We start from the raw sequence: 26,393 nt of genomic DNA, 5'->3' as shown, positions 1-26,393 counted from the left end.
CTCTCCTCTTCCCTTCCCCCATCTCTCCCCTCTCTCCCCTCACTCCCCCTCTCTCCCCCCTCAACCTGCTGCGCTCTTAAGTCACCTTGTCACCTTTCTTTTTGTACTGTTCTTGTGAAAGTCCCTAGTTTCCAGTCTCTAACTCATTCTGTCAAATCTTTTTCCAGTTCCTGACTTTGTCTGTCCCTCAATTAAATGTTACTTTCAAACATGGATGCTTCTTTCTACAAGTTAACTTTACCTTCATAGTTTGTGATTAAAAATGCATTCTGAGGGCATGTCTATATTCCAGCTAGAGGGATTAAAGGTGTGTAGCATATGTGCATTCCAGCCGTATCACACAAAACTAGAATATCTTTGGATGTGATCTGGTGCCAGAACAGTCATATTGCTGGATTAAAATTCCTCTACCAGAAGGGTCATGGTAGCATATACACCTGTATTCTCAGAATTTAGGAAGAGAATCAGGGGGATCAGAAATTGAAGTTCACTGTTGACTGTTTAATAAATTCTAAGCTAGACCAGATTACATATCAGTATGTGTTGATTAACAAAAAAAAAAAAAAAATGACAACAATAATAAAAACAAACAAAAGTTTCAAATAAAAAGCTAGGTAAAGTCTTCATGCAACAATTTCAAAAAGTGACTCTAGATTCTGATTCTTTCAGTATTTAGTACTAATTCCTATCATAGCTTCAAATAATATATCATAATTTTTCTTAAATAAATATTCATATTTTCATTATAAAAATATGCAAATAATTTTATTTGAATGTTAGTAGTTACTTTTTCTTTGACAATTCATTTGTATTTAGTACTCAAATAATTTTTATGTTTTTAATCATTTTTATTACTTTTCATTCATTTGTTTGAGAATCCCATATCTGAGTAAAATGTGATAAAAGTAGCTTGATATTGATAAATAATTTATTTTAAAAATTTTAACTTTCATAAAGTGGACAAAGGTGAATTTTACTAGGAAATTCATCTCTTTACACAAAAAAACTAAGTATGATGGAGTTGTATGGATGAGAATCTGAGAGGAGTTGGGATAGAGAAAGGAATACAGAAAAGTATATTTTATGAATTTATCAACAAATAAGTGAAAGATATTAACTACAAGTTAAATTACTATCTTCTGTCTTTATATAAAATAAAAATATGTATTTTAAGTACTTTGTGCATTAAATAGAATGTATTATTGGAAAGAATCTATTATTTAAGCTCATTAGCTTTATAGAAGCTACCCTTTTGGTTTAAATTTTATAGTCAGAGTACTGTAGTTGGTTACATATGCTGAAGACAAACAACTGTGTGAGGCCATCTCTGTCAACAGCACTGTGACACACAATTCTTCTATGAGGATGGCTCTCCTGGGATCCATAGCAATGACAGCCTATTCCATGAATCTTCCTAAAGCATAACTTCTTTCTGGTTAGTACATTAAAATGAATTCCATTATAAGCTCTGATATTTTTCTATATCTTAGTATTATGGCTTGTCCATTTTAGAGAGCACTATTCCAGCCAGCAATAGTATGGTGTGACAAATGGTTGAAAAACACTTAAAAAAAGCATTCAGCATCCTTAACCATCAGGGAAATGCAAATTAAAACTACTGTGTGAATTCATCTTACTCCAGTCAGAATGGCCAAGATTAATAAAACATGACAGAAGACAATGGCAAGGATGCTGGAAAAGGGTAACTCTTATTCATTGCTGGTTGGAGTGTAAACTGGTAAAGCCACTGTGGAAATCAGTATAAAGATTCCACATAAAGCTAAAAATATGTCTACTACGAGATTCTTCTATACCAGTCTTGAGTCTATGCCCCAAGGACTGTGCACCTGCCCGCAGAGACACTTGCTTATTTGTCTTCATTGCAGCTCTATTCATAATAGCCAGAAGTTGGAAACAGCCTAGATGTCTACCAATAAATAGATAACAAAAAAAAAAAGCAGTACATTCACACAATAGAGCATCATTCAGCTATTAAAAATAAAATTTGAAGGTAAGTGGATGGAGCCATAAACAATCCCCCCAGACTCAGAAAAATAAACATTGTGTGACTTCCATGTGTATACATATGTGAGTGTTAAATTTTAAGCTTTTGTTACATGTGTTTCCTTTAAAATAGGAAACTACTTTAGGACTGAGGTAGCTTGTAAAAGACTTGAAGAAAGAATGAGATCTTCCAATGAATGGACACAGAATTCAGTGAAATAAAGAGATAAAGACTAACTTAGAAGTGGGGTTAAAGGAGGTAGGGCAGTAGAGGATGGGTATGAGAAGGGATAACTTACACTAAAGGCCTTTGAAAAGCCAAATAAAACTTTCATAGATATTATTGAGTGTGTGTGTATATGTGTGTATGTTTTATTTAAATTAAAATAATATAAGATGGAAGAGACAATAGCCCAATCAGACATTTTCATGTTACAAAACAAACCCACCAGTGCCAAGAACATGTCACATCTTTTGAACACATTGGCCAAATGGTTCCGATAGACCCATCGGCATATTATAGTCATAAGCTATTGTCAAGGTCATTGACTACCCTCTACAACATGACAATATGTCATTATTGCTGAAGACACCATTTATTTATAACATGGAACATGGCAATGTCTACCTGGTCCACACAGGGAAGCTTCACCCCTACCGGCTACCATTCTTGGTGCTAGTAGATGCTATATATCCTACTGGAGGAGGAAAAAATTAATCATTATTCTCACCAAGATCTGAGCTGACTGCAAGATAGTCTCACTGTTCTAATAGTGGCAAAAATGTTATGGGAGTAACCAACCATCTTATTTTTTAATGTTAGACACTCTGTGAGACAGAACCTATTATACAACTTATGCTATTATTAGACTATGAACCTGAGGCTAGATAGGTCATGGACTTTAAGGGAAAACTAATATTGAATAATATTAGCACTAAAATGATTTCTAATGAGAAATTTCTATACTCCCAAATCAGTGCATCATTCAAAGTTTATCAAAAAAAAAAAAAAAGTCTCTTCTTGCAGTAGATGGTAATTAACCTATACAACCATAACTGAGGAGTGAAACACTCTGGAGGACTCATCCCTAAATAAGATATCTTTATCACATCCATCTACAAAAATCTTAGTGATCTTTGTAGAAAAGGGACCAGAGAGATTTTAAAAGACAGATGTAGTAGACAACCTCAAGGAAGCATCATTTATAAACAACAGGTGTGATTCACATATGAACTTGAAGAGATCGTGACAGTGACATTATGTACAATATCAGCACAATTCAAACCAGACAAATCTCCCAGCTGAGTAGAAGAGAAGTGACACAAAGTCCTACCCTGAACCAAAACACTATTAGAAACTGATAGGTCCTCTAAGAGGAAAGAAAAGTCCTTCAATGAAATAACACTGAATATATAAACAGTACTTTGGGCTCAAGAGTAGTTTGCCAGACCAAATGGGACTACATGAGTTTTTGTTTTGTTTTCTGTTTTTTAATGAAACTTAAGTTTTGACTGTTGCTTTTGTTTTTAATAGAGAGAAAGGACATAAAGTTGGGACAGAGGACCTGGTTGAAGTTTCAGGAACAGAAGAAACATGGTTAAACATTTTGTCCCAAACTCCCAAAGAATATATAAAAACATCAGAAGAATATGATACAAGGCCATATCTTGTATTTTTCTTGGAGAGGAAGACCTGCTCCATTGTTCCTCACTGTGGTCCTGAGGAGAAGATGCAGTCTATGGCTTTAAAGCATTTATTGTCATGGCAGAGAGTTGTGATGAGTGAAACCTTAACCCCATTTTCTCAGGGTGGGCCTGAGGTTGAGTACCTTTTGCAGGGAGGAGTGTCTGGGAAGGAGAGCTTAATTGGCTAATCCCTTCAGGCCTTTAGATACCTCATTAACATGGAGATCTGTCTTGAGGCTACATGATCTGTAGTCACATCCTCTACCTGTGTAGAGGCTTAGGGCATTGCCCTACATGACTGATGGCTAAGAAAGCTAAGGCCTGTGTCAGGAGCCTAGTGTCTGGGAGTGTGCCAAACACCTTCCATTCCTTGCAGGAACACCTGAAGGGTCCCAGGGTTTAAACCTAGCTCAACCAGAAAACAGTCTGCCTTTCATGGTCCCATGGATGTTGAGAGGAAGAAATGAAGAAAGTGTAAGAAGGAATAGATAAGAATAAGAATGTATAGCTGGGCGTGGTGGCGCACACCTTTAATCCCAGCACTTGGGAGGCAGAGGCAGGAGGATTTCTGAGTTTGAGGCCAGCCTGGTCTACAAAGTTATTTCCAGGACAGCCAGGGCTAAACAGAGAAACCCTGTCTCAAAAAACCAAAAAAAAAAAAAAAAAAAAGAATAAGTATGTATAAAAAAAGCCATATGGAACATCATTTTTTGTTTATCTAAATATGTACATATAATGTATATTTTTAAAATGTATAAAACAGTGTCTATATCTACTTATTTACTTAAAAAGAAGTTATTCCAGTTATGTAGATAATACTTCCCCAAATTGCCATATACTATCTACTAAAATTCCAGTGCCAAAAATAAAACAAACTTCCTTTAAAATTTAGGTCAGCAGTGTCCAAGAAAACCACAAATCAGTATAAACTATTGCCACTGCTCTTAACTTCAAGATAATGCTCTTAACTTGAATATTAGACCATATTCCCCAAAACACTGCACATTTCAGCATGGAACTTGGAGGAATACAGCTGGAATTGACCAGAAATCCTCCTCTAAGAACTAGCTTTCATAGCATTGGAAGATTCTATGCAAATCTCTAAGTTCTACTTAGCTTTAAAGCATAAGAACCATAACGATGGCAAGCCTGGCAAGATATCCAAAGGGCAACCAACAGTTGTCTGATTGGATGTAAGGCCTGCTCAATGGGAAGTAATTCACGCCTGAAAGTATACCGCTAAACCAAGGACCTGTGGATGCTGAAATCATGGACCCAGTAGTAGGACCTACTATTACTATATTAAAATCAGTACAATTTATAACTGCATCTTTATTGACGTTTGTAATTATTGATAGTTGACTTTAATTACCACAATAAAGACAAACGCAAAACCACCTCAGAATGAAAGGATATATTTCACTTACATGTGCAGAATATATTTCATCATTGAGAAAATCCAAGGCCATAACTCAAACAGAGAAAGAACCTGGAGGCAGGGTTTGGAGCATAGAGCATAGAGTACTGCTGGTACTGTCTTGCTCTATGTGGCTTGCTCAGCTTTGCTACACAACCCAAACTGGTACCTGGGATGGCACCATCCACTGTGGAATTGGTTCTTACTAATCGTTAGTGAAGACAATAACCTACAAACCTGACTACAGGTAAATCTGATGAAGGCGTTTTCTCAGTTGATGTTCTCTTTTTGCTGATGAGTCAAGCTTGTGTCTGTTTGACAAAGACTAACCAGTACACTAACGCTCATCAAAGAAGCCCTTCTGAAGAAGAGAGAGACCATCTCAAGAATCAATCCATATCTGTTAAAAAAAAAACAAAAAAAAAAACCACCTTATATGTGGATTTTACCTGTTAAGTAAAGGATACTCACACTCCACTCCACAGACCCAGAGATGTTAGATAAGTAGGAGAGGTCTAGTTGGGATGAATGGAACCCCCTGAGGACAAGAAATAGGAAAGGTTTTGTAGGTAGATTCAGTGCAGGCAGAGATAGGAACAGAGGGATTGGGTGGAGAAGGAAGAGACAGAATACATGGAGAGACACTGAAATAGGTGGACATTTAAGAGGCAAGGTTTGTAGATTATTTTCTTCATAAATTATATGGCAGAATCCATCTCACAGGAAGTGGTGCCATCCCAGGCAGGTGGTTTGGGTTGCATACTAGAGAAAACTGAAAAGGCCATTTGGAGCAAGCCAGTTCCATCATTACTCCATGGTCTATGCTTCAAACAATTATTCCAGCTTCCTTCCTGGTTTGGATTTCTGCCATGGCTTCCCTCATTGATGAAACACAATGGAAATGTAGTGCAGTGGAAACTTCCTGGAACCTATAAGGTTGACCTAGTAAGGAGATTACAGTCAAAGTTGAGTACAGTCCTTCCTCCCCCTCTTCTGGGGCTTCCCAAAGTTCTACCTAATGTTAGACTGTGTGTTTCTGTATCTGCTCCTATAGGCTCTTTCCCTCCCCTCTGGAGGAAGCCTCTCTGATGATGATTGGGCTAGGCACCAGTTCTATAAGTATAGCAGAATATCATTAGGGATCCTTTCGTTGACTTAATTTTTGTTGGGCATGTTTCTTTCAACCCTATTTCTCTGAGTTACCCGTTTTCAGATCCTGGCCATCAAGGCAGTGTCATGCCTTGGCTGCCTCTCCTAGTGTTGGTCTCAGGTTAGACCAGGCATGGTAGACTATTCTCACAGTCTCTGAACTATTACTATTGCCACAGTACATTTTGCAGGTAGGGAAGGTTGTGGGCCATAGATCTGTGGCTGGGCTCGTGTCCCAGTCCTACCACTGGGAGCCTCACCTAATTACAGAAGATGGTTTATTCAGGTACCATAATCTCCTTACTGGGTCAACCTCATAGGTTCCAGGAAGTTTCCACTGCATAGGTTTCCATTGCATTTCATCAATGGAGGAAAGCCAAGGCATCAGTGGAGTATTGTCAATCAGAGCCTAGAGTGCTACAGAGGGCAGTGCTAGAGATGTGACCCAAACCCTTTGGAGGAGCTCAGAATATCATACCTGCCTGGAGGCTGCCATCCTCCTCCCTTGGTGATAATGGAAGGAACCTCTGAACCTGTAAGCCAGCCCCAATTAAATGTTGACCTTATAAGAGTTGCCTTGGTCATGGTGTCTCTTTACAGCAGGAAAATCCTAACTAACTTAAGACACTGCCTAAAATTCAAAATGTAACACATCACAAAAATGATCTCCTGCCAACAAAATTATGCCTCTGCTAGAGCACAAGGTAAACCACAGTTAGTTGCTGTGGACAGTCTGAAAAGCCCATACCTGTGATTAAAACAAAAACACATTCCCATAATTTTTCTGTATTTTTAAAAGAAGCCAAAAATCCAAAATTATAATTACATTACCTACCTTCTCTTTTAAGCCGTTAGTTGTGCTGTGTGTAAGGGGAAATTATAAAAAGACATTTTCAGTGAAATATGTGCTTTTCAGAGCAGTAGTCAAGGCTCCAGGAGACCTCTCCTGCTCAGTTCTAATCTTTATAAGTTTTGATGGTATCCACAGCTTTTCATTTCCTGTGGAAATATAAACAAATCCATGTCTCCAACACAAAACTTTCACAGCCATCCATTCTGATGTTGACACTTTCTTATAGTATATGTGATAATTTAATTCCACATTTTTATTCTATAACTCAGTGTCTCATGGCTACTGTTGTTCCTTTCTCCCATTAACATTCAGAAAATTTAAAGTTAACAAGGCCCTCTTTCATCTTATCTCTGGGTGTCTTTATTCTTCCTTTTTCTTTATACACATTTATTTTAAGGTATGATTAGATCTTTTTACAAATGCTTGTCCAGAAGAATTGTGTGGTATACCTGTAATGTGTCTTATAATATGGAAAGAATTGTTTCATATTACTGGTGGCATATGCAGGGGCACTGTCAGTCTTAATGTGTACAGGGGTCCCCCAAATAGCCATTACTTCCTGAAACATGTGTAATCACAGAATCAGCCATTTTAGAACTTGGAGCCCTGAAACCCTGAACCTGTATCAATGGCATGGTGCACAAATTTAAGTTTTCCAATTCTGAAAAATGAAACATATCCATCTCTCAGGTTTCATTTCTTTGGTTACCCCCAGGGTTATTTTCTGTGGGTAATGGAGTTTGGATATGCAAAGAACAAGAAGAACTTTTCCTGATAATTCCTTTTGCTATGTAGTAGGATTTTTGTTTTTTAAATCTTTCCTCTTAACACAGTGTTTTTCATGAAAATTTGAGACCTCTAACATATTTGCTATTAATAACTGGACTACTTCTTCAGTTCCTTGTGCTAATGGACAAGGAAAGCTGGTGTGAGGGTAAATATGGGTGATATATAATGGATAGTTTGCCATATATGATATACAATAGATAGTTTGCTGTATATGATGGCCAGTTGCAGTTTCACAAATTAAAATGTAACTTCTATATAAGTTCAGCATTTTCTACATGCAAAACAACTTGTTCTGAATATTGAGAATCAGTAATTATATTAAAGATTCGGGAGACTATAATACAATAAGAATTGCATACAACTCCGAGTTTTATAATGAAGTATATGGGCTTTGGATTACATTTTTTTTCCTTGTCTAATTTATAACCTGCCACACCCAACTTATTTGCATCAGTACAAAATGTAGCTGCCTCAGGAATTGGTGTTCCTTTTATAATACATGGGGAAATCCAATTAATTGTTTTTATAAACTGAAGACGTTTGCTTTTAGGATAAGTTGCTGTTAATTTCTCCCATAGTTGTTACAAGCTTTCCCCTATTCTTCACTGATTATCCATAATGACATAATCTCAGCACATTAGTATCAGGTACTAAGGTTTCTTTCTAGTCTGCTCCTGAAAATTGACATCACCTTATTCTATCTTTTATGATTCAACCTGAAACCTTTTCTATGGAAGTCTTAATTTATTACTTTGTGTGCTAAGAAAACTCGTCCCATAATACTATCTTCCTTCTGTACAATGAGCCCAATAGGAAATAACTAAAATGCAATCAAGTTTTGGATCTATGCGATCCACCTATGCATCTTGAAGTCTCTGTTCTACCAGAATTAACTCTTTCTCTGCATCAGATGCTAACCATCTTGGGACAGTTTAAATGTCATTCTCCTTGTAATATTTGAAACAAGGAACTTAAGTAGTTAGTGCAAAGGTAGATCATAGTTAATTATTATCACCTATTAATTTTTGAAAATCGTTAAGAGTTTGCAACTGTTCTCTTCTGTTCTGTACCTGTCGTGGTTAAATTTTTTGTTGACTTGTTTTATAGTTCAAATAGTAGAATCTCTTCTCTGTAGTTTCTCTGGAGCAATCCGTAACACTAGCATGACAATGCTTTATATTTCTTTAAATTTTCTCTAAAGTATCTTTTTTTCAGAATCAGCCAGGTAATGATAAATAATGGAATAAAGAAATGGACTACAGATTATTTCTTCCCTGTGGAAGAAGTTTTCACTGATATCTTTTTACAGGTCAATAATTATTATAAGTAGGTACTATGAAAGTAGACTGTCCTCTATCCTGCTTGTGCAAGGGGATAGGAGAAAAAGAGTCTCTTAAATTAATTAATATTACAGGCCATGCCTTAAGTAATAAAGAAGAAAGGAATTCCAGACTGTGACAGACCCGTTGGTTAAATTAATCTATTCACTGCTTTTAAATCTGTTAAGATCTTCCATTTTTGTGATTTCATTTTTAACGATAATTTACTTTTTGTTCCTTTTCACTTGGATTGTAGCCCCCATCCCTCCTTTCTTCCTAGTATCACTCTTACAAATACCTCCTCTCATTATACCCTACTCTTCTACTCAGAGAAGGGGAAGTCCCGGTTGATTACCACCCTTCTCTGCGGCATCTAACTTAGCATGGCTAAGTACTTCCTCTCCCAATGATGCCCAATCAGGCAGTCTGGGTAGGTTAAAGGAATCCAATGGTATGCAACAGAGTCAGAGACAGTCCCTGCTCCAATTGTTTAGGGGACCCACATGGAGACCAAACTGCACATCTTTTACAAATGTGTAGGGTTCTAGGTCCAGACCCTGACTGCTCTTTGCTTCGTGGGTGATTCAGTCTCTGTGAACCCCCATGAGCCCAGGTTAGTTGATTCTGTAGGTCTCTTGCAGTACCCTTGACCTCTCCAACTTCGTCAGTCCTATCCCCTAGAGTCAAATAAAAGGCTCTTTCTTTTATAATAATAAAATATATACCATAAAAAGTGACCAATGAGGGAGAGGGAACTTGAAGAGTCCACCTCTAGTAGATAGACAGGGCCTTAAGTGGAGGGATGGGGTTACCAACATGTAGTCAAAATTTCTGACCCAGAATTATTCCTGCAAGAACTGCAGGGACTAAAACGGAGAAGAGACTGAAAGAAAGGGCCCAGGGATTGGCCCAATTTGGGATCCTTCTCTTGAGGGTGGGGGAAAAACCAAGGCCTGACAATGTTACTGATGCTATGATGTGCCTACAGACAGGAGCCTAGCTCTCCTCTGAGAAGCCCTACCTGCAGCTGACTGAGACAGACTCAGAGAATTACACCCAACCTGAAGTCAAAGACTCCTAAGGTTGAATTAGAGGAAGGACTGAAGAAGCTGAAGGGGAGAGCAACCCCATAGGAAGACCAGCAGGCTCAACTAACCTGGAACCCTGATAGCTCCCAGAGACTGAGCCACCAACCAGGCAGTATATATGGGTCAGCCTGAAGCCCCTCGCACATATATAGCAGAAGACTGCCTGGTCAAGTCTCAGTGAGAGATGTGCCTAATCCTTGAGAGACATGAGGCTTCAGGGAAGGGGGATGCATAATGGGGGAGGGGATCCTCTTGGAGGCAAAGGGTAGGAAGATTGGAATGAGAAATTGTGGGAGGGAGAACAATGACTGGAATGTAAATAAATAATTTTTTTAAAGAACAATTATGAAAACTATCAGGTAAAAAAAAATTACATTCACAATGTCCAGTACTTATATATTTGGCAACCTTAGAGAAAGTATTTCTATTATCTATCCTAACTTGATGAGTTAAAGATTAGATGCCTAATTCACTGTGTAACATAATTTTCATTTATCAACCTATAAATGTCTTTTTAGATTTTAAAACATGTTTTTAAATCTTAAACAAGCTTAATTGGGAGACTATAACTATCTAGTCTTCAACACCGTTAACGACTGGAATAAACAGGAAGTACAGAACAAGCAGCTTCTAAAACTATAGAAATGACTGAGACATTTGACTGCCTGAACAGTTTCCTAAGCTTTTTTCTATATCACTATATCATCATCTTCAGCCTGCTGGCCCAGTATATGACATACTTTTCTCTGAAGCAGGAGTTACAAAGTATTTGCCTACCTTTTCCTTGCAAAGTGAGGCAGTCAAACTCTTCTTTGTTCGACTTGTCCAGTTTGGACAGCAAGCATAATGTCAGCCGTTGAGGCAAGGGCAGTTTCTTGCCCAATGGCTACCTTGCCACATTTATAGCAAACTCTACATGGAAGTTCTTCATTTCCCATCATATTCTTTGAAGTACAATGGGGGTGGTGCCAGGAGCTGACACAACTCACTTTCACAAAGCCTTTTATTAACAAAACATCTTTAAAGGCCATATTCTGTAGATCTCTGAGGCTTTCCAAGACTGTTTACCTATCTACAGTAAATCTGAATAGGCAACCACTGCTTGTTTCTAACTACTTACTATATAGGCATGTGCCACCACTGCCCGGCTAACTTGTAATTCTCAATTATACTAAACAATTTGTAATAGCAGCTTTCAAGGAATGAGTTCCACAGGTACACTACCTTAAAGAAGAATTGAAACACATCCGGAGGCTAAGATTTTGGTGAGATTGATGTTATATCGGCCTCAATATCTATCATGCTTTAGTTTCAATACTATTGATAAACACCTTTAGTGTTAGACTCTGATCACTTGAAGAAGCTTGCTAAAATAGTACTTTTCTGGTCCCTTCTGGGGTTTTGTTTTATCGTTTTATTGATTGAAGCTGCTGTGACTTTGATATCTGAGTTTTTAATGTCTGTCTTCACAGCAGTGTTGTTTAATTGTTCAGTGGATAAGCTTCTCTGTGCTGACCTGAAATGGCAGGTTTGAATCAGATATCAGGGCCTTTAAGATATGTCCTTGGGTATTTCCCTACAGCGCATAACCCTATTTGCCTCTTGCTGATATACATTGATACTAGCCTTTGCCACATCTTCTTCATATTCTAGAAAGCTCGGACCTTCCTCTGAAATTAGCTAGGCTCTGCATATAATTTCTTTTGGAATGACCTTGCTTACCACAATTAAGACACTTGGCACTTTAGAATTTTCTCAAAACATTTCGAGGTCACCTCTCCTATTAAAGTTACATCATATAAAGCAGAATTTCTAATCCACTCATCTATTGGTGATGATCTTGCCTTTAAGGGCTTGATCATCCTCTTGCATTCAGAATTAGCATTTTGAAAACCAAAGATTCGATCAGTGCTTTCGTGGCTTGTGGATATGATACCTACAGCTGAAATCGATCTATGTAAAAAGTCAGAGAATGTTTCTTTCATACCTAGAATAATCTGAATAAATGGTTGAAGTCTTCCTGTTTCCTCAGCCTTGTTCCAAGCACTTAAACTGTTGTAAATCCTAATGCCAAGGTGGTCTTACCATATTCAATTTCTATCTGTGCCTCTGCATATAGACCTTCACCTAGAAACTGATCTTGGGAAATATGGATACCTCTGCTCCTATTTCTCTGTTCTATTGCCTTAGCTGCTTCTCTCAACCATCATTGCCATTATAATTGAAGACCAGGTTCTAATACTGCTTTTGCCATATCTTTCCAGTCTTGGGAGATTCTTCTATTTGGAATCACCCAAGAATTTAATATCTGCTTCATGCACAGTGAATGCATACCATATGAAGTAACAATTTCTTTAATTTTTTCATATCCAGCACATTTATGGGGTGTCATCCAATTTCTTCATAATGTTTGTTGTGGCCACTGTCTGTCGGTGCTTGTTGTATAGTAACGGGATAAGCTAAGGTTGATATTCTAACAACCTTTGGCCTATTTTCTTGATTTTCATTCTATGGTGGCAGAGTAGGCTCCAGGTTTCTGTTTCTATCTTAGTGTCCTTTCAATTTTTATTTACACATTTTAAAAATGTTTTCTTCTAAGGCTTGTCTGCAGTTTTCATATTTCTCTTTTTTCTTCTATCTCTAAAGCCTTTTTCTTTGAGAAGGCACAGAAAACTATTAGGGTGATTAAGACAAAGATAAGAAAGTATTATCACCAGCGTGATAATACTCATAATCGGTTAATGTGCCCATTTCAGTTAATTCATTTGTCTCGTTCTTTCCTATCTTTATCTTCAAGCCATCCAATATGATATTATATAGGGTAGACATGCCCTGTTTTATTGTTTTTTTATCCTTGTGTGTCTTATTACTTTTAATTTTATTAATATTAAATTATTCATATCTATCTCATTTTTATATACAGTCTTCCTCCATTACCCACTTTTGCCTGATCAGATGTTCGACTGTGTTGGGATTTCTTCTCTGTTTGTGTCTGGCTTCTGCATCCTGAGCTGTGGCTAGCCCGGGCTCTGCCCGTCTGCTCAGAGGGAAGGGGTGGTTTTGCCATTAAACTGGAGAAATCACAGCTTCTGTGATTTGGGACCTGTTCCTCGCCTGGCATGTGCTTTGCTGCCTGTACCGGACTTTCGCGCCCTGCCATGCTGGGCCGGGCCTCTGCCTCTAACCTCAGCCCGCTCTGGAACGGTGGTGCCATGGTTGCCTCAGCCACCAGGATGCAACTAGTCCCAAATGGACTGTGGGTTTTGCCTGCCGTTTATAGCTCCTGGGTTCTGTCTACTACCCAACAATGGAAGAAGCCGCATTGTGCAGCAGTAGGTGCCCATAGGCTCGCGTGCTCCGATGATTTGTCCGGGTCTACACACCACCCTGGGCTGGGCTGCTGTTTTCCAGCTCACATTAAAATTCTCCAATCTACAGCAGGCTTTACCCACTGCTGTAGTCTTCTGGAAGTTTTTCCTACATAGGCTGCACCTCCGGCCAAGTAGTATACCTGCTTCCTAGAGCATCATGTGGACCGGGAGGTGCTTCTGCAGGCCACAGCCTGAGTTGCTGCTTTATGCATGGACGGAATTCAGCAGCTCTGTCCCAGCTACTGACAGCTAAGAAACTGACCTGTCTCCTGTCCTCCTACCCACTTCCTACCCCTACCTCACTCCCACCACGGCTCCTATGCCTGGCATTTAGATCCTGTTCCCTTGTCCAGAACCATTTTCAGCTTTTTCAGGCCCTATGTTTGAATTTCTAAGTTTTGATTACATACCTAACACATTGGACGCTAGTTGTAATAGTATGGGCTTTTCTCTGCCACCCTTGTTCCCAAATAATGACATGGAGACCTATTATATTTATTAATAAGCTTCAAGCACTATAGCCGGCCAGACATCTATCTAACCCAACCATGCTGGCTACCTCCCAGCCGTGTGCCCCGTAGCCTCGCATTTTAGTCTTGCCCTGGCTGCTTCTGCTTCATCTATGCCCTCATGGAGACTCTCCTGTGTCTACACCTGAGACCATCTCCCTAGCTTTCTGGGCTCAGGAGCCCCGCCTTTTCCTCTCCTGGCTAATCAGCTTTTTATCGACCAATCAGAAGGTGACAGAAACCAATGTTTTACACAATATAGTCAGGAAATGCTTCACAGTACCAAGACTGCAAACAGATCTCTGGGAACAGAAACTAATATTTGAATACACAGTGCACAAAACTACCCCCTAACAGAGATCACTTTCCAATTCCTAGAAACTGTGTATAAACCTTTAGAAGTAGGTATCCTGAATTTCGAGATTTTTGTGAAACGATAGTTAGATTAGCTCTTGTATCCACCAAACCTATTTCAATACCATTTACTTGTAATTTTAATTTTGGCCTTTTATTATTAACAAATGTTTGCCAGAACTTCAAAACCCTTCTGTTTTATCGACAGGAGTGGCTGATTTGCCCATTAATGTAAGGAAACATTAGCAACTGAGCAATCCTATCACCTGCATTAAATTGCGTCTCTTTTTTACATAGGCCATAATTTAAATTTTGTCTTTGAAATCGTCATCTATAATATCTGGATGCACAATGAATCTTTAGGAAGTCAACCAACTCCTTTCTAAGATCATCCTGACTTTCCCTGCAGATAAAGGACCATAAACTCCAGTAGGCTTTTTCTAACATTAAGTTTTTGGCGATAGAATAAGATGCTTATCTACGGCCAAGTCTAGAGCACTGCCTACAGCAGTGTGCATTAGATCTGCAATACTTAGCTGAGATTTTTCAGTTTGCTTGTTGCTTCTTAGATGACAAGAGGCAAATAGCTCATTCTTTTAAAAAATTATTTTATTATTATATTTATTTATTTATTTATGCTGGGGGAGGTCTCCAATCAGGCCCTCAGAGCCATTTCCCAATGGTAAAATAAATTACCTTGATTATCTCTTTGGGACTTACATTCCGGTCCAATGGTAGAACATCCCCCTTCCCATGAACATCTCTGGAAGCCTAGGTCTTCTCTCTGGTTTAAATTTAGAAAAACTGTTGTCATTGGAGATGCTTGATCACCTTCCTGGTACAAAGTACAGTATCTTCAAAGTTAACTCATAAGGCATTTTTGAGATCTAAGAACTTTAGCTGCTTGGTCACAGTCTCTTTGCAAATGACTATATTTCCTATAACAAACTCTTAATTAGGATATCTGGGCTATATATTGACATTAGACAGAAAAAGCTCCTTGGTTTAATAGTTTTTACAGGCCCTGTTTTTAGAGTTCCTGCAACTTTTCCTCTATTAATAAATATACTTAGCTTCCCTGGAACTTTGAAAAATAATGATTGGCATATGTGTCCATATCTAGAAATTGAGAAGACAGTCTATAATCCCAGGAACTCTTGATTGTGTGTGTGTGTGTGTGTGTGTGTGTGTGTGTGTGTGTGTGTGTGTGTGCTATACCAGTTGAATTACATTAACACTATTTGTTTGCATTACCATCTTCTTTATTATAATTTTTGGCTTCAGGGAAAATGTACATCATTTATTTGATCCATAACACCTATACTCATGAATAGCTGCTTCATTGAACATGTTCATAAAGTCAAGGAGTTTAATTTCTGAAAGCTATGGATCTATGAAATTTTGATTCAAAGTAGATTTATTGCTGGTATTTACTTAGTCATCATGAGTTGCTTCCCTCTCAGATCTTTTTGTAACCAATAATTGAGGGATTCAAATACATATTATTATGGATGAACTATAGCTTAAAATTCTCTTGCTATGGATTCAAAGACAGTAACAATGTCAATAATAGTATCTTTATTTATTAAAATAATATGAAGCATAAGTATCTAAAATCTTAATATATTTCTCCATGACTTAAAATTATGACTTAAAATTGGGTCTGTGGCAAAATACATTTGTAAGAGTTTACTGTACTGATGCAAATTTAAAACTCTTTTGAAATCATTCCTTAATTTTGGGCAAAATTTTAATAATTTTTAATATATCACTATTGAACGCATGCCAAAATGATTAATAAAATTTGAAATAAACTAGTAATTTCATTAAGTTAAGTGAAAAGGGAAGTCTGTGGCAGAAAAGGTGAAATGTGAATGCCTCTTTTATGTTCTCATTTAGCTCATAAATAATGCAATTAGAGCTTTGTCCTCAGTGTTTATTGAGACCATGCTCTCTCAGTGAGGACTTCCCGACTCTGCTCTCTTCGTGCTTAAATGTTCAATTTCACTAATACCACTTTGGCATGAGTAATAAAGTATACATATTTTACAGAATCTGAGCTCTAAGGAGAGACTGTGAAACAGTTGGTGTGTTTCTTAAAGCAGTTCCCTCCAAATTAATTTAAATTGGCTCTGGAATGAGCACTGAAAATTTGCTTAAGGACCATAAGAGAAAGGTAATTATAAACAGCAGAGCATCCGACTTCGGGGAGCTGTCTGCTGGGGTGCTTGGTGTGCATCCAAGTTTTCTCTAACAACTTTATTAATTATCTGGAAGAAAAAATAAACAGCATGTTAATTAAATTTGCAGCTGATAATAATTGGGACATGTTGCCAACTTTAATACAAAATTAAAATCAGAAAGAATGAGAAGAGAGAGAGAATAAGTAATGAAAGAAAAAATTGAGAAGGTTTTATATGTGGCCAGAAACACAAGAAAATATGAATGAAATGTGAAGTAGGGTAGAGCAATAGAGAAGGATGACTCCGGACAATAAATCCCAGAATGGAAGACATTGAAAACACTGCTTAAAGATTTACAAGGTAGTTAGTATTTTAACAAATAAATAATATAACCTTGAATGTGACAGCAAGTGCACCCAGCCATCTGGAATGATTTCACATCTTAAATATATGCAATAAATTTTGTATCTGAAAGAAGCCTAGCACAAAAGACATATGAAGACTTGTGACTGAGATTTGAATTCAACGTAACAGGAGGTTTTAGGGCGCTCTTTATGTAGCTGAGTCGTGGTTGTGCTTCCTTTATCTGGGCCCCATTTCTATAGATCTTATATGTGATGCTTAGCTTTAAAGGCAAAATAAAATTACAATTTTTAACATTAAAAGTTATTTTCTTTTCAAAGTTTGCTTTTGTTCTTTAGTAATCTTATACATGTCTACAATGCATTTAATCCACCACATACATCCATGTCAACTGCTCATACACGTCCCTTAACATCCTCCTAACTACATCAGGATCCCACTCCTCCCCCTCCCTCTCTCTGTCTCCATTGCTGTCTCTATCCCTGCCCCTGCCCCTGTCCTCTTCTGTGTACCTGTCCCTCTCCCTCTTATCCTGATTCTACCCTCCCCTCACCCCTCCGTTCATGTCCATCTCATCTGGCCTATATACACATGGCCGATGTGCATGTAGAATAAAGCATGACAGCCGACCATTGACTACTCTGAAAAATAAGAAGATTCTCCTTCCTCCATAGCCGTGCACTGCCAAAAGCTCCTTATCTGCAGTTGGAGCTCCTAAGTCCCTCCTGTCCCAGTGATGTAATGTCAAATGGTTTGATCGTATGTCGGTGGTGGTCAGGCAAACACACCTTCAAAAACAACAAATGAAAACTTTTCTTCCCTTGCTATCTATGACGCGGTGTTCCTTCAGTAGCAGGTTCTATACAATAGGAAGATTTCACAGATAGTCTCCTCCAGTGCCTCAATGTGAAATCATCCTTAAGAACAAAGATAGAATCTTGAATATCTTTGTAATTGTCAGTCTCTAGGGTCATGGCTGATGTCTAATAAGTGCTTATAAAGTTAACTGCTTCAGGACATGGTGATGCAGAAACCTGCCTTATTACTTAGTAAGTATTATATTAAGCAGAATGGTTACCTCTATGAGCCTTAGGATTTTCATACTTAAACATAGAAATTACAAAACTGCATTCCCTATAGATTTGGATCATTTGCTTGCATAACTTTTGTCTGGTCCAAAAATATCTAGGTCCCCCCCTTTTTTGCCATTCATGGTTAAGAAAAATCTCAATTAAAAAGTCTAATGGTGCTGGGTTGTGGTGGCACACACCTTTAATTTAAGTACTCAGGAAGAAGAGGCAGATGGATCTCTGAGTTAAAGGCCAGTCTGTCCTACAGAGCAAGTTTCAAGACATCAACAAGATGTACAGAGAGAAAACTTGTCTCAAAAAAAAAAAAAAAAGAAAAGAAAAGGAAAAAACCCAAAACCAAAACCAAAGCAAATAAATATATAGATTAACTAAAATTAATAAATGAAAAGAAAGCATGTAGATTTTTCCTCTATCAAATAAATTACTTTATAAAGTGACTTAGAGTACATATGAACATAAATAATTTAAAGACTAGATAGCTCTAATAAAACTCAATTATATATATATATATATATATATATATAAAGTAGATAGATGAACTTTATACATAAAATATGCTAAATATTCATGTATTACATATAATATATATGGATAATATATGCATATATATGTTATATACTGTATTGCTCAGTTTTGCCTTGTAATATGCCGTTTTCTTTTTAAATTTTATATAAATCCTATTTTTTCATCATAAGCATGTGATAAATGACTTATCTTGACTTTTCATAGTGATGATATGTGAAAAGATCTTGTGATTTATGTGTTTGGGAATTTTAAGACAATTATTACTTAGAACACTCTCTGATCACTCCATATAAATACACTGTGTCATAAAATAGCTGCATACAAAATATGTGATCCTGAATGTCTCAGGATGAAAAGTGAAAGTAGTTACAATAATCATCATTTTCGATTTTATGTAGTTAAGTGGTTTCACACAAAAAATTAGCCTTACAAATGACATAGCTATAATGTGTTAATGGTAGCATAACTTGTTATTACATTATGCAACATAATTTCATGGATATTATGTATGGCATTTTAGAAACTCATGTACTTACAGTTATTAGAAGATAGTCATTTTTTTTCAAACCTTTATTCTTCTTAACCCTATTACTTAATGTAATCCTTGAGTGGTTCCTCTGCCTTTGATAAAAGGTCTCTGTATATATTATATAACTTATTTTTTTTTAACAATTTAGCTTACTGCTTTCCAATTTCCCCATTATCACGATTTTACCTCTTTTTTCAAAGCTGGATATTTAGAATATTCTCCTAAAAGGATCGGAAAGTCAAAAAGAAATTATGATCGTACGGCCTTTATAATAAGAATTTGTTTCTAAATGTTGGTTATCCATGCAATAAATGTTAATAAATACAAATATATTTGGATATTTCTTTATTTCTCCTTAGCTCAAAATATATAGTGCCTCTCCCCATTTGTTAAAATCGTATTGCTTTTCAATATTTAGTATGTGAATACTGTGCTTGTCAAATACATGTGTTTTGAGTAATTGCTCGTAGTGTGTAGAAGTTCAGATTTTAGCTTAAATGGGATTCAAGTTGTAGAATTCAAATTCCTGTAAAGGGCGACATGTTAATTTCTAATGAACTCAAGTATTTAATCACCACCAAAATAAATTTACTTGTTTCAATCTAATTTACATTTTTGGATTCATTGAAATAATATAGCTAAATTTTATAGCACATTGTAGCACTTTCAAACCTCGGAAGATTTATTATTATTCTAATTAATGATTCAATGTATCACTCCGTCATTGCACAAAGGAGAACAATAAGTCATTAAATGTATGAACAATGAGCTGAGACTATTACTGACTCAGGTCAGATCAGACCCACTTCTTACAATGGAAGAAGTGCCATTTAGCAATAACAGCAATACAAACTAGCACACAGATATCTAGTGCAATAGTTTGGATCTCAAAAGTTCACGAAAGGCCCCTTTATTAAGGACTTCATTAAGGCACTACTGAGATCTGATGGAACCTTTAAGAGGTGGGATCCAGTGAGAGGTCTGTAGGGTTTAGGGGTATACCTTATGGAAGCTGTGAAGCCTCATCCCTCACTTCACTTATTTGCTTTCTGGCACGAACTGAGAGCACTGTTGTCCTGCCATGAGATCTGTCCACCAGTTTCACCACAGGCCCAAAGCAATGCATTCATCCATACCAAACTGTGAGTTCATTTTTTTTTCTCTTTATAAATTAAGTAATGTGAAATGACAACATATATACCATTAACCTGAATCCTAGTCAAGGCACAAATTACTTCAAATAATATGGAAGTAAATTTGGATATGTTTAAAGGGGGTCTTGAATGACTTGTTGAAGAGGATGGGAAAATACTTTAAGGTCTGAATTTAGACTAGTAAAGATTCAATAAATAAAAATGATTAGGAATTATTTCAAGCTAGAGAAAGTAATGGTCAAGTTCCTCAAAAGGATTAAAGTTATCAAATGTTTCAAAGTCAAAATTTTTGCTATTTACAAGTACAAGGTTCAGGAATCAGTGGAGAAATGGAAGAGAGGAACACTGGGGTCACTGTGAAGCTTAGCAAAATATGTGCACAGTTGTCTTTTCCAGGAAGTTAGGAAATGGGCAATACTATTCTAAAATGGCACAGATCATTTGAAAAATATAATGTTGCCTATCTATCCTCATGCGTGCTTAAAATTTTTTTGTAAAATTGTGGTGGAATTTCAGGTTCTATTCATAGGACCCAGAGTTTGCCCTCTAGGATTTACTGTTACTTGTGATATTAATTGTACCTGATAAAGGAAACACATGATGGAATGGGAAGGACACATAGAAAGTAGACTGACAGGAAGTACAATGCCTGGCATTTTTCTTAATTAGGATTCTCATTGCTGTGAAGAGATACCATGACCAAGGCAACTCTAACAAAGGAAAACATTCACTTGGGGCTGGCTTACAATTTCAGAAGTTCAATCATCATGGCAGAAAGCACAGCAGCGTGCAGGCAGACATGTTGCTGGAGGAGATGAGAGTTCTACATCTGGATTTGAAGGCAATCAGGAGGAGAACGGCTCTTCTGTACTTGGCAGAGCTTGAGCATTAAGGAGGCCTCCAACACTGCCTGCCCAGTGACACATTTCCTACAACAAGGCCATGCCTACTCCAACAAGACCACTCCTCCTAATAGTGCCAATCCCTGGGCAAAGGCTATTCAAACCACCACAGCATGATAAATTAGTGGAATTAGGGGAGTGTTTGACATGTACTCAATTCCTTGTTTCTGGAATCCTAAAAGAATGCCAAAGATAATTTCCATTTGAGCAGTTTTGTGAAGGCCTCACGCCAGACTTTGTACTATGGACTGGAGAGGTAGCATTAGTAGAAAGGATCATTTTTTAAAAATAAAGTTAACCAACTGGTATTTTAGGTTTGATTGCTCTTACAATATAAACTAGATAGATCTGCCATATACCCTGATTCTTGAAACGACTGGTTAGTAAAATGGATTTTTACCATGTGTTCTATGGTATCTTCATAGGGAAACTCAACTGCTTCTTTTTTCAATGAATTTTTTTTTTTCTTAAAAGGTAGAGTTTACTGTGAGTAACATGGGTCAGTGAGAGAAGATACTTGCTTCTAAGCCTGAGGACCTAAGATTGATGCCTGGACCCATGTGTTTGAACAAGAGAAACAGCTCCCCAAAATATTGTTCTTACCATCTCATGCGAACACTCACATATACATGCCTACACTTCTCACACAGACTAAATAAAATTACTAACAGTTTTTGAGCAACTAGTAACTTGTACCATGCATGTGAGTTTAGATTTTATGTAAATCAAATCTTTTAAAATTCTTTTAATCAACCTTGAGAGCAAGCATATATGTTCCTGATAGCGCTGGAGCTAATTATATTTGATGTTAATTCTGTTTTCCTGTGAGGGGTTGTGAACAAGGAATGAGTCAGCACTCAGGTGATTCCTTGTAAACCTGCTTCCCACCTTAATTTGTAAAAGAAAGGGGAGTTGATGATTGGGTAGATAAAGGGAAGGTAGAGCAGAGGTGGGGAGAAAGATGGAGAAAATGAGAGAAAGAGGACTCAGAGGAGGAGGAGGAAGAAAAGCAGAGCAGAAGCATAGGGCCTGGAGAAACCACAAGTTCTAAGGAGTCTCATAGATGTGGAAAATGGTAGTGTAGTGGTAGATTTGCCCAATCTAGGCACACAGCATGTATTCATATTAATTGTACTGTGTTTTCATTGCTGGGGCATATTTGGGTTTGAGATTTACTGCAAAAAAAATGGAGCCCAATGTATTGATTTGAACTCAACTAACCTTAGAAAAAAATTTACTGCCCCCCAACCCCTGAATGGGGCTTGGTCAGTGATATAGGCTGCAGTAGGGTGTATTTGAGGATGACTGGTTTTGAGGAGACTACAGAGAAGGGCAGAGAGATATCTATGCCTGAGAGAGCCTTTCTGTGTTCGCTTCCCCATCCCCTTTGCCCCTCACCCTGCCTTCCCCACCCCCAAACAGGGACACAGACAATAATGTGTGTCTTTCTACACTCAGCTCCTCCCTGTGAATAAAGGATCAGGAAACAAAGGTACAAAGGGCTCCAGACCAGGTAATTCCGTGATATAAAGAGAGAAATATAACCTTTTGCTATTTAAAGATGGGAAATTTAACCTGTGATTCAGAACTAGATAGGGTATATTAGTCACTGACTCCAAGTAGAGAGAGCAGTGATAATCGCCTGCTATGAACAGGTATTAATTAATAGAATTCTGTGGCTCCAGGTAGAGAGCGTAACACATGGATATTATAATAGATATTAGTTAAATAAATGTCTGTGACTCCTGGTAGAGAGCATAACAGATAGATGGTATAACAGGATGGCTGCTCTAGGCAGAGAGCTTAACAATTAAAAACTACCTGCTTCCTATAGGCAGATATTAGTGGAAGTTTGAATAAATAGCTTTAAAGATGGTATAAAGATATATTGCTCTAATAAATCTTACAGGGTATTCATATTCTGTCTAACGTGGGCTCCACAGGAATTTGGGATTTAAATCCTTGTTTGACAAGCTGCTTCTTATAAGCATGTATAGATAGAAGTGTGAATCAATTTTATAAAGTCTGAAGGAGACTCATATTCTCTAACGTGGACTCCATGAGAATTTTGGGTAATATTCTGACATGACAAATTAGAAAGGCCAAATAGGCTAAAACGTGTGTGATTTTTGAGTATTGTGGTTGTTTTATTGTTCCTCTGGGACAGAGGACAAGCTACAGGTTTTCCTGGTTACCTGCTGAAGGATATGTTGATTTGGGGAAAGGTTTTGCCTTTGTATTTTTGGAAAAGGTGATTCAGGTATTTATACCTTCCAAAGTTATATGGATCAGATTTGATAAAGGGAGACCCCCTGAAGAACTAGATTCCAGAGAATCAAACAAAAAAGGTTATGTTGACGATACTAAAATTTTGTTTTGAGATTTATATATTACAAAATATATAGTCTTGGTAAATTTCATCATCAGATATGCTGAACTGACCTGCCTGAACTCCTGATGTCTTGGTTTTTCATCCGGATCCAGTCAGGACACAGACATCAGAGACTAATACAATCATTGCTGTGGCCTTCTTAAGGCCAACCAACTCCCCCATTTTCCCTACCCTTCCCCCTCCCTTCAAAATATCTCCACATCCATATTCAGCTTGAATAAGTTATGAAGAGTTATTGTCCCAGTTCCCTAGGTTTTGGGACTGGGGGTGGTTATTACAGGTTTTCTTTGATACTAAAAAATTTGAAGTATGGGGCTTAGACCCAGTCCTTCTTTTGCTGTTATTATAAATAGATCTCAGCTGTTTAAGCTTGTGAGTTAAGGGCCAAATAGGAAATTTATTGTTAAGGCGTTTTCAGTTATTTTAATCAGAAATGGCTGAGAGTAGGTAACAGAGAACAGTCCAAATTACTTTACATAGATAGTTGTTTTTCAGAAACATCAGAAGTCCACAGAATGTGACATTTGACGATTATTTATTCACTTGTTGTTGAGACTAATCGGCTCCTGACAGCTTTCCCTGTCTTGGATTCAAAGAAGAAACTGAGCATCTTTGAGTTACTCCAGTTGTGGCCAAACAGTCACTAGGCACGAATTGCCTCATTTCATCTACAGACATAATACTGTCCACAGAAAGGACATTATTACTGGTTCAGACAGCTTGATTCTGCTGAGAGAGTGTAGGCTAGTCTTTAATATTCCTGTTCCTCTAAGTCTATCAGATGACCTTGGCCAGTAGGCTGAAGACCAATGCTCCAACATGTTGAAGTTGACTGTCCAAGTCATCAGTGGTCTCTATAAATTGGCTAAGTTTTGGAAGCTGTGTTAGGCTTCCTATATATTTTCAGTTATTATCAGTTGTTCTTGGATTTCTGATGGGGTTGAAATACTACCTAGTCTCCTAGCCAACCCAGGCTTTTTACTTTGAGAGGGACAGATTTGAGAGGATGGTTTTCAGATGGCATTCAATCTAAAGCCAAGACATAGCCAGATGCAGAACTATAGTCTTTTAAGTAAGGATAGATGACAGAGGTACTATTTAATTAACAAAGATGATGGATTGGCTGTTGGGTCTCTTGTACTTTATAAATTATAATGGTAATAGTTGTGTTCAATTATATCTGAGATAAAATAGCCTTTAATTGGACAGAAAGGGGGAAATGTTACAGATAGCCCTGGACTAATTTGGCTAATTATATATGATGTTAATTCTGTTCTCCTGTGAGGGGTTGTGAACAAGGAATGAGTCAGCACTCAGGTGATTCCTTGCAAACCTGCTTCCCATCATAATTCGTCAAATAAAGGAGAGCTGATGATTGGGCAGATAAAGGAAAGGTGGAGCAGAAGGTTGAGAGAGAGAAGAAGGAAAAAATGGGAGAGAGAGAAAGGACACAGAGGAGGAAGAAGAAGAAAAGCAGAGCAGAAGCACAGGGTCTGGAGAAACCACAAGTTCTAAGGGGTCTCATAGATGTGGAAGATCTGCCTAAGCTAGGCGCACAGCATGTATTCATATTAACTGAGTCATGTTTTCATTGCTAGGGCTTATTTGGGTTGGAGATTTACCGCAGCATGTATATAAACATATTCTATTTTATGTTTGTGTATGTGTTTCTTATTTTTATGTCAGATTTATGGATCAATACCTTAGGATGTTGTCACTTCTTAAAAGAAGATTCATTAATGAGAAACTCTAAGGAAATATCAACATGCATCTTTGTTGCTTCAATCTCTTGGAGTATATTATCCTTTTAACCCTTCTAGTCACATATCTTCTTAGCTGCTAAAAAGTTTTTACATTCCTTCAAGAAAATTAATTCAAAATAGAGTGTTTAATGAGCTGTTTATGGAAAAGTGGTACTTTGCTATTTTTTAAAACTTTTTCCCCATTTTGACTTGTTTTCCTCTTCGTATTCTTCTTGAACAATGTTGATCATGTATACAATAAATGTTCTTGAAAGTTCCTTTTCTAATAAAACATTACCAAATACAACATTAAGCAAAATATTTAAAACATTTAAATAATTACACAATTTTTTTCCTGCAGAAATACCTTAATATGTCAGATCACCTGAGCAGCAATTAATTTGTTCACACCATCTGTCCTATTCTTTCAACTAATGCGAATCTCAGATGTGTTTTGTGACAAAGATGCTACTATATAGTTTCACTTGTAATATAGGAATGAATCATATTGGTCAGGTAATAAAGCACATAGACTTAGGAAAAAAAAAGATTAGCTCAAGTTCAAGGAAATCCAATTTAGTTTGACTCGAGTTCCTTTCAATCTATTAAAGGTAGAAATTGAAATAGGTAATCCTCAATCAATCATTGACCTAATTTCAGAAAAATAGCTCTTTTTTTCCACATATGAAGAACAGACTAGTCAATTTTGAGAAAGTGTCTTGTTATGTGTATTTCCTGGTTGATCTCAAGCATATCATCAGTTCCACTGATCTTATTGGCTCAGCTCAGCCCCCAAGTACCTGGGGCTATGCCAGTGCACCCAGTGAAACCTTAACAGAATCAGATTACACTTCCTTCTACCCTTTCCTTTTCGCCTCTTCTCTTCTCTTCTCTTCTCTTCTCTTCTCTTCTCTTCTCTTCTCTTCTCTTCTCTTCTCTTCTCTTCTCTTCTCTTCTCTTCTCTCCTCTCCTC

The sequence above is a fragment of the Mus pahari genome, chromosome 3 (genome assembly GCF_900095145.1).
Source record: "Mus pahari chromosome 3, PAHARI_EIJ_v1.1, whole genome shotgun sequence".
In the NCBI taxonomy this organism is placed as follows: Eukaryota; Metazoa; Chordata; class Mammalia; order Rodentia; family Muridae; genus Mus; species Mus pahari.
This window is presented reverse-complemented; position numbering follows the sequence as displayed.